At 46.1% G+C, this 11,247-nt stretch overlaps 1 protein-coding gene across 27 annotated transcripts in view; it reads left to right on the top strand.

Moving 5' to 3' along the window:
• Positions 1 to 11,247, top strand: part of BMAL1 (basic helix-loop-helix ARNT like 1) — a 107,087-nt gene that overhangs the window by 23,942 nt on the left and 71,898 nt on the right. For 13 of the 27 annotated variants that reach the window (XR_014069669.1, XR_014069670.1, XR_014069667.1 and 10 more), the window contains exon 2: positions 8,964 to 9,036. The exons of 8 other annotated variants lie outside the window; for them this stretch is intronic. The gene's annotated coding sequence lies outside the window, so the exon portion shown is untranslated. Of the gene's footprint in view, positions 1 to 413; positions 631 to 8,963; positions 9,037 to 11,247 lie in introns of those variants that run through there. 6 more of the 27 variants (XM_081545103.1, XM_081545090.1, XM_081545097.1 and 3 more) reach the window with 2 other exon arrangements.

Raw genomic sequence — 11,247 nt, 5'->3', positions numbered from 1 at the left:
ACCCACGTGCCAGGGACAGAGACCCATCTCAGCCAGAAATAAATAAATATTTTAAAAAACTAAAATAAAATTAATGATTACTCAAGAGAGATTAAGAGGGCCCTGGGAGGAGTCAGCCCCACCCTGTTAGAGAAGGGAGGTATGCCATCTCATTGGATAGCTGGGGTGGGGGATTACAGAAAGGTGTTTAAGCGTGGTTACTCCTGTCAGCACCTTAAGGACTGGCTGAGATAGCGCCTGGACATCTCCAGCGAAGATAAAAGGCCTGCGTAGAGGAAACTGAGGTGGAAGGACAGGGTGTATGTTTGGGGTTTGGCTTAAACAATGGCTTGTGTAATAGCAGTCATCGCCAGCACATTATGGAGTGTATCAGGTGTGAGGCATGGTTCTAAGAACTTTATCTCTCTATTAGCTCACTTAATCCCTGCAGTGACCCAAATGAGGTCTTTTATAATCATCTCCATTTTACTGATGAAGGGATAGACATAAAACAGTTTATTAACTGCCCAAGACCATAATGTTATACAACTGAGATCAGACCCAGTTGGTCTGGCTCCAGAATATCTGCTTCTAACCAGAAAGCTGTCCTGCCTCCCATATAGAGGAAGAACAGACACTGGAATCAGAAAGGTGGGTAGACATCATATTTTAGAGGCTTGGGGTACCAATGTTTAGAGATGTAGAGGTGGGAAAGGGGCCAGAGATGGACATTAAAGGGATCATGGTGGTGGGTGCAGGGGAGTTTGGTGAGAGCTGTGGAAGGGGCCTCAGGAAGAAGGAGTTTCAAGGAGAGGTTTGTCAACAAGGCAGAGAGTTCCAGGAGATGAGATCTGAGGGCATGTCTGAGCCAACCAGAAAGCCTAGAGGGCCTGTGTAGAGGGGGCGGCCAGGCTGCAGATGCAGGAGCGTCAGCCCGGCTCTCCTGACTATAGTGCTGTTCGCTCCAGGAGGCTCTGCATTCTGAAGATGGTGAAGCAGGTACAGGCCCTGGGTATCATTGCCCGTGTCCTCTTATTGGTAGAGAGAGGCAATCATGACAGAGAGGGCAGGTGAGAGCTGGCACGGCTAATTTGGCAAACCCAGTGGCTTTTCTGCAGCCTGATGATTTCTGAAAGCTATTTGCTATGCTCAGGCATAAGTTTGACTGCCTCATCTGAATGCTGCAGCAATCGCTGTTTTTCCTGGAAAATTGGGCCCATGTGGGCTCTGTGTGTGGTTTATTTGAGTTCCATTTTTATAGCCTTATTACCTTGTCCTCATGATGCAAGAGGCCTCTCTTTTCTCAAGCTTTGCTGTGAAAATTGTTTCTTAAAAGGCACAGAGTGATCTCTCATCACTGGGGTGGTGCTCTCTCCAGAGCAACGCTTTTCTGTAGACTCGGCACTCATTTTTCATCACCCCTGACACCAGTTGTCATGTTTTTCTGATCATTTGCAATTCACTGAGAACTTTCAGGCAGCTCTTGAATCTCACTACCTAGGTGTTTGCCACGATTTCTTCCAGAAGACTTTGTGCATGTAAATATCTGTTCAGTTCCTTCCTCTCTGATAGGTGGCCCTGCCAGTGACCTTGTGAGGGCTTGACACCCAGTCTTGTCCTCTGGCCTTGAGTTGACAATGTTGGTAATTAGCATTTATGGAACCTGAGCTATTTCTAGGCACTGCACTAAAAGATTTATGTTCATGATCTTAATTGTTTCCAGTCTCTATAAAGAAAGTACTGTTACTTCTTCCCATTTTATAAATGAATAAAATGAGTCTTGCAGAGGGAGAGTAACTTGCCCCAGGTCACACAGGTAGTAAATGGCAGAGCAGGCCTCCACCCAGGCCTTTCTGACCTTGGAGTCCATGTAGTCCCTTTCATTTATTTATTCATTCATTCATTCAACTACACAGGATTGTTGTTACAACTTGCCAAGCACTGTTTTAGACCCAGGGGATACAACAAGGGGAAAGAAAAGCAGAAATTCCTGCCTTTAGCTTACATTCATATTTGGAGAGATAGAGAAAAAAAAAACAATATACAGTATGCTGTTTGGTAACAAGGACTATGGGGAAAAAACAAAGTAAGGTGGTCAGCTAAGAAGTGTTGGGAGGATTTTAAATAGAGTAATAGAAGGCCTCATTGAGAAGGAGACCAAGTAGTTAGGTCAGATAGCAAACAGACAGCCCAAATCTCAGTGTGACAACTCAAGAAAACTTTTATTTCTCATAGAGAAAGTTCCAGTTGGGGCTGCTCCTGGTTAGCAGGCATCCTTCCTGATGGTTGTGGAGGGACCCACACTCCTTCTATCTTGTGTCAAGGCCCTCAGATTCCTTTCCATTCAGCTGAAAAAGAGAGAGGACTTTGTGGGGATGTTTTTACAGGACAGTGTGGAAGAAGCCTTGCATCCCTCATACCCAGAACTCAGTCACATGTGTACTCCTAACTGCAAGGGAAGCTTGGAAATGTAGTCCAGCCATGTGCTTACAGAAAAGAGGAAATGGATTTTGGTGAACTAATAGAATGTGGACTTCCCTGATGGCTCAGCAGGTAAAGAATCCACCTGCAATGCAGGAGACACAGAAGATGCAGGTTCAATCCCTGGTTTGGGAAGATCCCCTGGAGGAGGAAAATGGCAACCCACTCCAATATTCTTTCCTGAGAAATCCCATGAACAGAGAAGCCTAGAGGGCTGGAAAATCCCATGAGCAGAGGAGTCTGACAGGCTTGCAAAGATGCATAAACTCCTAATATAGTGTATAGTGAATGAGGTGAAGAAGTTAGTCATGGATTTAACTGGGGAAGAGAGTTAGGCATGGGAACAGTGGGTAAAGGTGAACAGGGTGGCTGGAGTGGAGTGAGGAAAAGGAGAAGACCTGGTGGAAAGTGAGGGCAGAGAAGTAAGGGGGCCAGGCCATTAAGGTCATTGTCAGGACTTGGTTGCTTTGTGAGTGACAGGGAGAGCCAGGAACACTTCAACGTTTTGAAGAAGGGATGGCATGATCTGAGTCATATCTTGAAAGGCTCACTGTGCTGTGTTGAGGGAGGACTCAGGGAGAGAAGCTGAGTCTGTTGGCATTATCCAGCTAGTGATGAGAGCAGCTAGGTCCCGAGTGGAGGTGGTGGTGGTGGAGATGCTGAGAAGTGGCTGGATTTGAGGTCTGTTCTGAAGGTGGAAGAGGTTTTGCTGTGGAATGGGTGGTGGGGTGGGACCGAAAGAGAGGACTCAGGGTGGTTCTGAGATTGTGGCTTTTGCTTAATGACTGTTAGACTCAACTTTCAACCCTTACAAGTAAAAAGAGGGGAAGAGGTTTTGGAAAAAGGTATCTGGACACCCTCTGGGCCTGACCTATCTCTCATAGCCTCTTCTCCTCCACAGTACTTCCTTCAGCACAGATAGGCAGTTCTTTTTCACAAGGAGCTTTTAGACAGCAGGATTTGGGGGACGTCGGTGGCTCCTCTCAGCAGAGTCTGGAGGGGATAGCACTGTCAGGGGTCTCGTGTCATTGCCTGGGGTCTTCGGGCTGAGCCTCAGGGCCCCTCCCTCAGGCTGATGTGGAAGGCACCCAGTTTCCTTCTGGGTGATAGAGAGGAGCCTGCAGAAGCCATTTCCAGTCCATGCTGTGTATAATGTAAGAATATAACTGTGTTTTGGAGTGGGAACAGCAACAGCTTCCCTGGTTCTTCCTTGGCAATCATGACCTGCCAAGGCAGAAATGAGAGAGGAAATTTTTTAGTGGACAGTGCTCCCACTAGGAGCATAAAAGGAAAGAAAGTCTATCTTAAACAGAGCAGAATATGAGCTGTGGCAACAAATATTGCCTGTCTTCTAGGTAGGGGGCACTGGCTCAGTATTTTGGTTTCATTGGAGAGGGAAACAAATATATACTGTTCCTGCCCTCCTGGCAGAGTAGACTAGAATGATTTGCTGCAAGAAATTATATTTACACCCAAGTATTTCTTTCTTTCTTTTTTTCTTTAGTGATTGTAAATGATACTATATTTTTAATTTCAGTGCCCACATGTTCATTGCTAGTATACAGGAAAACAATTGAGTTTTTGTTTTTATTTTGTATCCTTCATCCTTGCTAAACTCACTAATTGGTCATAGGCTTTTTTTTTTTTTTTTTCTTTTTTGGTTATATTCCTCAGGATTTTCTATCTGGACAGTCATATCATCTACAGATAGAGATGACAGTTTTATTTCTGCCTTTCCGGTCTGTTTATTTCCTTTTGTGGCCTCTGGTGCTGGCTGGGACTTGGTTGAGTGAGAGTGCTGTTGAGCACTTGGTTGAGCATCGTCTGTTCCTGATCTTGGGGGGCAGCATTTGGTCTTTTCACCAGTAAGCGCATGGTTAGCTGTAGATGTTTTTTACAGGTGTCACTTGCCCTTCGTTGTACGGGTATGGGTGGGACCATGGGCTATTCTGTGGTGTTGGCTGATATAGAGCAGTTATTATCTAAAAGTTGTCTGTCTTGCTGCAGGCAGCAAGCTTTTGTTGGAGCCTTTTTTGTCTGTGCTTGTTGGCATCTCCAGGTTCTTCCATTCCAAGTGGGACAAAAAGCAACTGTGGGCCCCTCACTGCAGTGTCCTTCCTTGGGGCCTGAGGCCCCTCACTGGACTGCCTTCTTCACTCTGCCTTCAGAGTCTTCTCGCGTTTGCTTTGTGTGTCCTGTGTAGGAGTTTTCATTGTATACAGAAGGTGGAATGGGGAAAGTGTGTCTTCTTCATCCTCCTGGAAGTGGAAGAGGTTGGAGAAATTAAGAGGATTGGGTTGAAGTCTGTACGTGAAGGGCCTTCACGCCAAGGTTTTGGCTCTGTAGGTGGTAGAGGGACTCTTGGAAGTTCACCTCTGCCACAGTGTGGAGCACTGGGGAAGGGGAGGGGCAGAGAGACCAGGAGGCTGGTACCTGAGCTCAGGGAGGAGAGGATGAGGTTCTGGACTGTGACAGCAGACATGGTGCAGAAAGAAGAAGGGGGAGTCCACGTGGGCCTTGAGGAAGTCTGAGAAGACCAGGTGAGTCTGAGATTTCTAGCTTGGGCAACTAGCTAGGAGATTGGGAAGGCAGGAGAGGGGTGTGAGTATAACCCAGTGGGTATATTCTAGGCCTTTTAGAGCACGTCAGTAAGATTGGACTTGCTGTGCTTGCCTTCAGGGCTGACTTCACAGAGGAATCGTGGCTCTGTGTAAAAACCTAGGGAGCTCACGTTCTGGGCAGAGGAACCAATGTGGAGAAAGGCACAGATAGAGGAAACGTCACAGTGCGCCTGTTGGGACTCCAGCTCGTAGAGGCATGAGTGGGTAGTTACTGGTTCCATAACTGGGAAGGATGCTGGATGCTGTAGGAGTTCACAAAAGCAGGAGGTTCCAGAATAGGAGTTGACACTGCTGGTGATCCATCTGGCGCCTCCCGTTCATTGTGCCTTAGCATCAGTCTTTCCTACTGCAGATAGGCCTCCCTCCCTGGGGAGGCACCACTGCTGATAGCCCCAGTGTAGCAATTCCAGTGAAGGGAGAACTCCTTTCTCTGCAGCCATATATCAGTTCTAGAGAACGGCTCTGGATGGCCCAGCTTGGGTAATGTGCTTAGCCTTTGGGAGCACTACAGCACTATCGGCTGTTGTGGGGGTGAAGACTGCTCTAATCGGAGCTGGATGGATTACCCTACTCTACCCCCCACCCCCCTGTTGGGTCAAGCAAGACCTTTTTAAGAAGAAAGCAGAATAAATGTATCTAGGGAAGATAAAAAAGAATATTTACTATGGTTTATTGTAATATATTTTGAAGAATTTATCATATGGCAATGTAGGAACTCTGTGTGTGTGCTTAGATGCTCAGTCATGTCCTACTCTTGGCGACCCCATGGACTGTAACTCCTCTGTCCCTGGAATTCTTCTGGCAAGAATACTGGAGTGGGTTGCCATTTCCTCCTCCAGGGGTTCTTTCCAACCCAGGGATCGAACCTGTGGCTCCTATGTCTCCTGCATTGGTAAGTGAGTTCTTTACCACTAGTGCTACCTGGGAAGCCCAGGAGCTCTTTGGAAAGTTATAAAGCAGGGAACTTGATCAACTTTAGGTTTTCTTAAAATTATAACTATATGAGGTTGTGGTTGAAAATCAGTCAGTGGGGTCGCAAAAGAGCTGGACCAGACTTAGTGGCTAAACCATCAATGGGTAGATGTGGGGAGACTGGTTGAGAGGCTGCTGCTGCTGTTCTGAGGAGAACAGATAAGACCTGAGCTACTTCAAGTCCTTCAATTCTTATTTCATTTGGACTTCACCTCTAGCCACAGCAGGCAGGTCAAGGAGAGAGATAGAGTCTGGAGGAGACAATTAGGCAGATGGCATGGTGAGTGAAGGGGGCTTCAGGAGGACTCACCACCAGCACCAAGCAGGTAACAGCTGTTCTCCGGAAGGCTGACTTTCTCTTTGGAAACGAGTTATCAATTGGTGGCAGACTCAACATGTCTTTCTTATGAATTCTTAAGAAATGTGAATGCTGATGGCTTCTTGTGGTATCCTAACTGGAAAAGCAAGCTGATTAATTATATTTTTCTCCTTTTAAGAAGTATCTTTTCTTTAAGGAGTCAGATAATAGGAGATATATCAGGACTGCCAGTCACAAAATAGACGGTTGGGAGGGGGACACTGGCTGGAAGACCCCGCCTTGCCCATCAGCCTACCCCGGGGCCCACCAGTCTACTTTGGAAACACTTATCCCTTGGGCATTGTCCTTGCTGGGAAAGCTTATAAGAATTTTAACCAAAGAAGTGACATAATCTGACTTACGTCATAACAGACGCTCTCCTGTATTGAGACTAGGCTATGGGTGGAGGTGGCAGGGACACCAAACACAGAAGCAAAGAGAGCAGGGACACCAGTTAGAGGCTCTGGCAATAACCTAGGGTGGTGATGGTGGAGGAGGTGAGGAATGGTTATATTCTGAATATATTGAGTTGGCAAAAAAGTTCATTTGGGTTTTTCCTAAGATGTTACGGAAAAACCTGAATGAAGTTTTTGACCAACCCATTATTTTGAAGGTAAAAACCAGTTTTGGTGAGGATTGGAGAGAGAAAGAGAGGAGATGAGAATGACTCCAAACCTTTGACCTGGGCAACTAGAATACCAGGAGACCATGCCCTTAAACTGAGATTGGTAAGATTCTGGGAAGAGCAGGTCTGGGGGATGGTCAGGGGTCTATGTGAGACGTGTCAAGTTTGAGACATCAAACACATCTCACAGAGACCTCCTCTCCACTTGACATCTTCCCTATAGTAGACAGTAGAATATGCTAGCCAGGAGTCCAAACGAGAGACCTGCGCTTGGAGAGAAATCTCGGCGTCCTTGATGTATAGGTGATAGCAGACTAGGTGAGATCACCTAGGGGGGTGATTGAAGGAATACAGAAGGGAGAACTATGATTCGAGCCCTGGGGCTTTCTGACATTAAGATGTGGGGAGATGAGGAAGGACCAGCAAAGGGAACGAACAGCCAGTGAGTGAGGTGGGTGGAAAGCCTAGAACGCTAGCCGGGAAGCCAAGTGACGAGAGATGTCAACAAGAGGGAGTGATTCACTGATGGCAAGAGCTATATGGGGAAGACATAGACATGCCCGTCAGACCTAATAGCATGGAGGAGAAGCTAAATGCATGCTTTTGGACCCGAGCTCAGCCTTTCCAATAAGTAGTAGTTCCCGCCTTGAAGGAGAATACAAGTGTGCAAAAAGGGTCATTTAAGATTGGTGGAAATAGGTCTGAGAAAGATGTGAAGATAATACCATGGGAGTCTGGCAGAAAGAGACAGTACTTCTGGCTTTTGTAGGGAGGATTGAAGTCAGATTTATTCATGTCTTCATTCATTCATTCATTCCACAGAAATGTTTTGGGTGCTATGGACAGGGAGGAACGGAGAAAGTAGAGCTGTTATTTCAGTTTTGTGGACAATAAAAAAGAGTCTGGAGGTGGATGGTAGTGTTTGCACAACAGTGTGAATGTATGTAATGCCACTGAGCTGCACACTTCATAACGGTTAAGCTTGTAAATTTTGTTATGTGTTTTTTACCACCACCACACACACGCACACACACATACAATTCTAAAGGAGAGAAAAAAGAACAACCTTCTTGGGCCCCACCATGACTTTGGTCTGGGACAAGATGTTGAAATGGAAGTCATTGTAGTATAGAAGGAGATAATGTGGCAAGAAGGGGAGGAAGAATGCTGAGAGAAGGGACTGGCCACCAGTCCTTTCTGTCTGGAGTGAGGGGTCCATGGGGGAGACCACACGAGCTGAGGCTGCAGACTCAGGCTGGGCCAGTTGTTGTAGGCCTGGCAGCCTGCCTGTGGAGTCGGGCTTGCCTTCTTAGGTTCTGGGAGCCTCTAAAGGTTTCTGCTCAGGGAAGTGGCATTCCAAAGGTGTGCATTTAGAAGATTAATCTCATTAATCCTTTCTGCTAAACCATTGACTATTAAAAGCAGTGGGATTGAAGCATGCATTTCTAGAATGACACTTGTGGTCCAGCAGAATTTTAGATACCTGGGCATGTCTTCATGAATTGAGTGGGTTAACTTTTCCACCCATTTTACAAATATTTATTGAGAACTATCTAAATGCCCATAGTATTCTAGGCAGTGGGAATAAGAGATGGGGTGAATTTATCAGATCTCTCCTCTTGACAAGCATACAGTCTAAGGACCCCTAGTCCAAAATAAGAAGTGATGCTACATTGTACCCCGTGTTACCATAAATGACTCACCAGAGTTCCACGGAAGCTGAGAGGAGGGGTGCCTAGCCTGTCTGGGACACTAGGGTGGCTTCCAGGGAGAGACTGTCCAGTAGATTTGAAGGATGAAGTATTTTCTAGGCAGAGATGGACAGCCTGGGAGGATAGTGAATCAAAACCCACTGGGAGTTGTAAATTTAAAGAAAATGTAGAAATGTTCTCTTTTAAAGCTAAACTCTTATTTTATTGGCTTTTAGGTGTTGCTGTCTAATGTGCATGTTTTTGGACCCAAGCTTAACTTTTCAAATGTGGAATGCTAGGCCTTCATTGGTAAGTTTGTTTGATGCCTTCTTACCGAATTATGCTATCAAGGATTGGTATTTGGAATGAAGGACAAGGTCGTTATCACTGGTACTGCTCTGTGAAGGGTACTGCACCGTACTCTGGAGAAGCCTACAGTGTAGGTGGAAAAGATCTGCAGGGATCTCAATTTATGTTTCTGTGGTAGATACAGAGAGAGAGCCCAGAGGGGAAGTATCCCAGGTGCAGGGGATGGATACAGCTGGCCTCACAGAGAGGCAGAGCTTGACTGTGTTCTGAAGGATAGACAAGTCCAGTTGGGGGATGAAATATGCTTTTCTGGCTTGAGAAGGTGGGTATAAGATGGAAAGAAAGTGGACTCAGCAAAAGACCCATGAGAACAAAAATTTCATCCAGAGGAGTGGTGAGTAAGAAGTTTGGCAGGATCTGCTGGTGGCTGATTACTCTAGACTGGGGTCAGCAAACTTTTTCTGTAAAGGATCAGATGGTAAATATTTTCGGCTTCCTAGGCCATATGGTCTCTATCATGGCTCCTCAACTCTGCCATTGTAGCGGGAAAGCAGCCATAGATAATATGTCTGTGATGGTGTGGCTGTGTTCCAATTATACTTTATTTACAGAAACAGATAGTGGACCAAATTTGGCCTGTGGGCTATAGTTTGCCCACCCCTTTTCTAAACCCTGAATGCTAGGCTTGAGGCACTTGGAGACAGCAAGAAGCCACTGAAGTTATTTGGAGCAAAGAAGTAAAATGGCCAAAGTAATATGTTAGGGGCATTCTGGCAAGAAGCATGGGCCCTGTTCCAAGGCAGCAGCAGCAGTCCAGGCGTGAAGTCACGTGGCTAACGGTGGTTAAGATAGAGCAAAGGACCAAAAGAAGGGATAGTGCAAAGGGAGAAACATAGGATTTATGGTCTTCTTAGACTTTAAAGACAGGAGCCAAAGAAGATGAAAGTTTAAACTTGATAATTCATAGCCATTGACCAAAATGTGGCTGTTCGGGGTGGAGAAGGATAGTTGGTGCATCCAGTTTTAGATATACTGAATTTGAGATGGCAGTGGTTCATCCACAGGACATGTCTAATAGATCACTGGAAATGCACGGCCGGCACCTGAGCTGGGAAGGGTAGGCCTGGAGATGTAGAACAGAAGCATAGGATTAATAAGTTCTCCCCGTGATGTGGTGAGGGCTGAGCCTTAGAGAGTGTGCATAATTCTGGGATGGGAAACAAGCTGGAAGAGAACCAGAAGCCAAGGGGGAGAGAGTCCCAGGAAGCAGAGAGGATGGGGCAGCAGAGACCAGGGAGAAGGGACCTGAGGGAAGGCTGCCGTATTAGTGATAAGGTGGTTACAGCTGGCCTTGAGAACGTGCTGCAGGGAGGCAGAAGGGGGAAGGCAGCGAGGTTGCACAGGGTCCATCATAAACGAGGGATTAAGAATCAGAGACATTAGTAAAAAGAGACCAGTTATGGAGAGTTTGAGTGGCAAAAGAAAGGAGATACAAAGATTTCAGCATCTGAATGCCAAAATAAGCTTTTTAGCTTTGAGGCAAGCAAAGCATGCTGTGACCGGTCCTCCTGTCTTTCTCTGGAGCCAAGTGTGTTTGGAGTTTGTGTGTACCTTGGGCTTGCGATTGTGTTCTTACGCTTTGTTTGAGGTGTGGCGTTCCGAGCTCTGCTACAACTTGCACCAGTGGAATCCAGTCCATGTCTGGACCCCTGCCATGAGACAAGATGCGATCTGTTGGGGAAATAGTTGCATTTGCCTGAATTGGAGGAGAAAATAGGATAGAACAAGAAATGGATATGAAACTCCTTACTGCAGAGTCTGCCCAAGTATGGGAATTTGAGACAATTCCTCAAGTCACTCAACTAGAGAGCAATTTATGTTTCGAGCACTTTGAGTGTATGTTCTTGGGTTTGAATTCTGAGTAGTTTTTGGCTTGGTTTTCACAAATACATCAGTTAGAGATGGAGTCATTAAAGCAATAGGTGGAACAGGCTTGCAGCCTCCATTTTGTGAAATCTCACGGAGTTCCAGGCACAGTGCTGAGTGCTCTATAGGTATCATTTTTATTTCACCTTTGCAACAACCTACGACAGAGGCATTAGTGTTTCCACTTCAGCAATAGGAAATCAAATCACAAGAGACTGAGTAACCTGCCTGAGGTTGGAAGGGATTTGAACCCAGAGTATCTGACTCCTGGTTTGCACTGCTTTC

This window comes from Giraffa tippelskirchi, chromosome 11 (genome assembly GCF_054371585.1).
Source record: "Giraffa tippelskirchi isolate mGirTip1 chromosome 11, T2T-mGirTip1v1.2.pri, whole genome shotgun sequence".
NCBI classification, from domain to species: Eukaryota; Metazoa; Chordata; class Mammalia; order Artiodactyla; family Giraffidae; genus Giraffa; species Giraffa tippelskirchi.
This window is presented reverse-complemented; position numbering and strand designations above follow the sequence as displayed.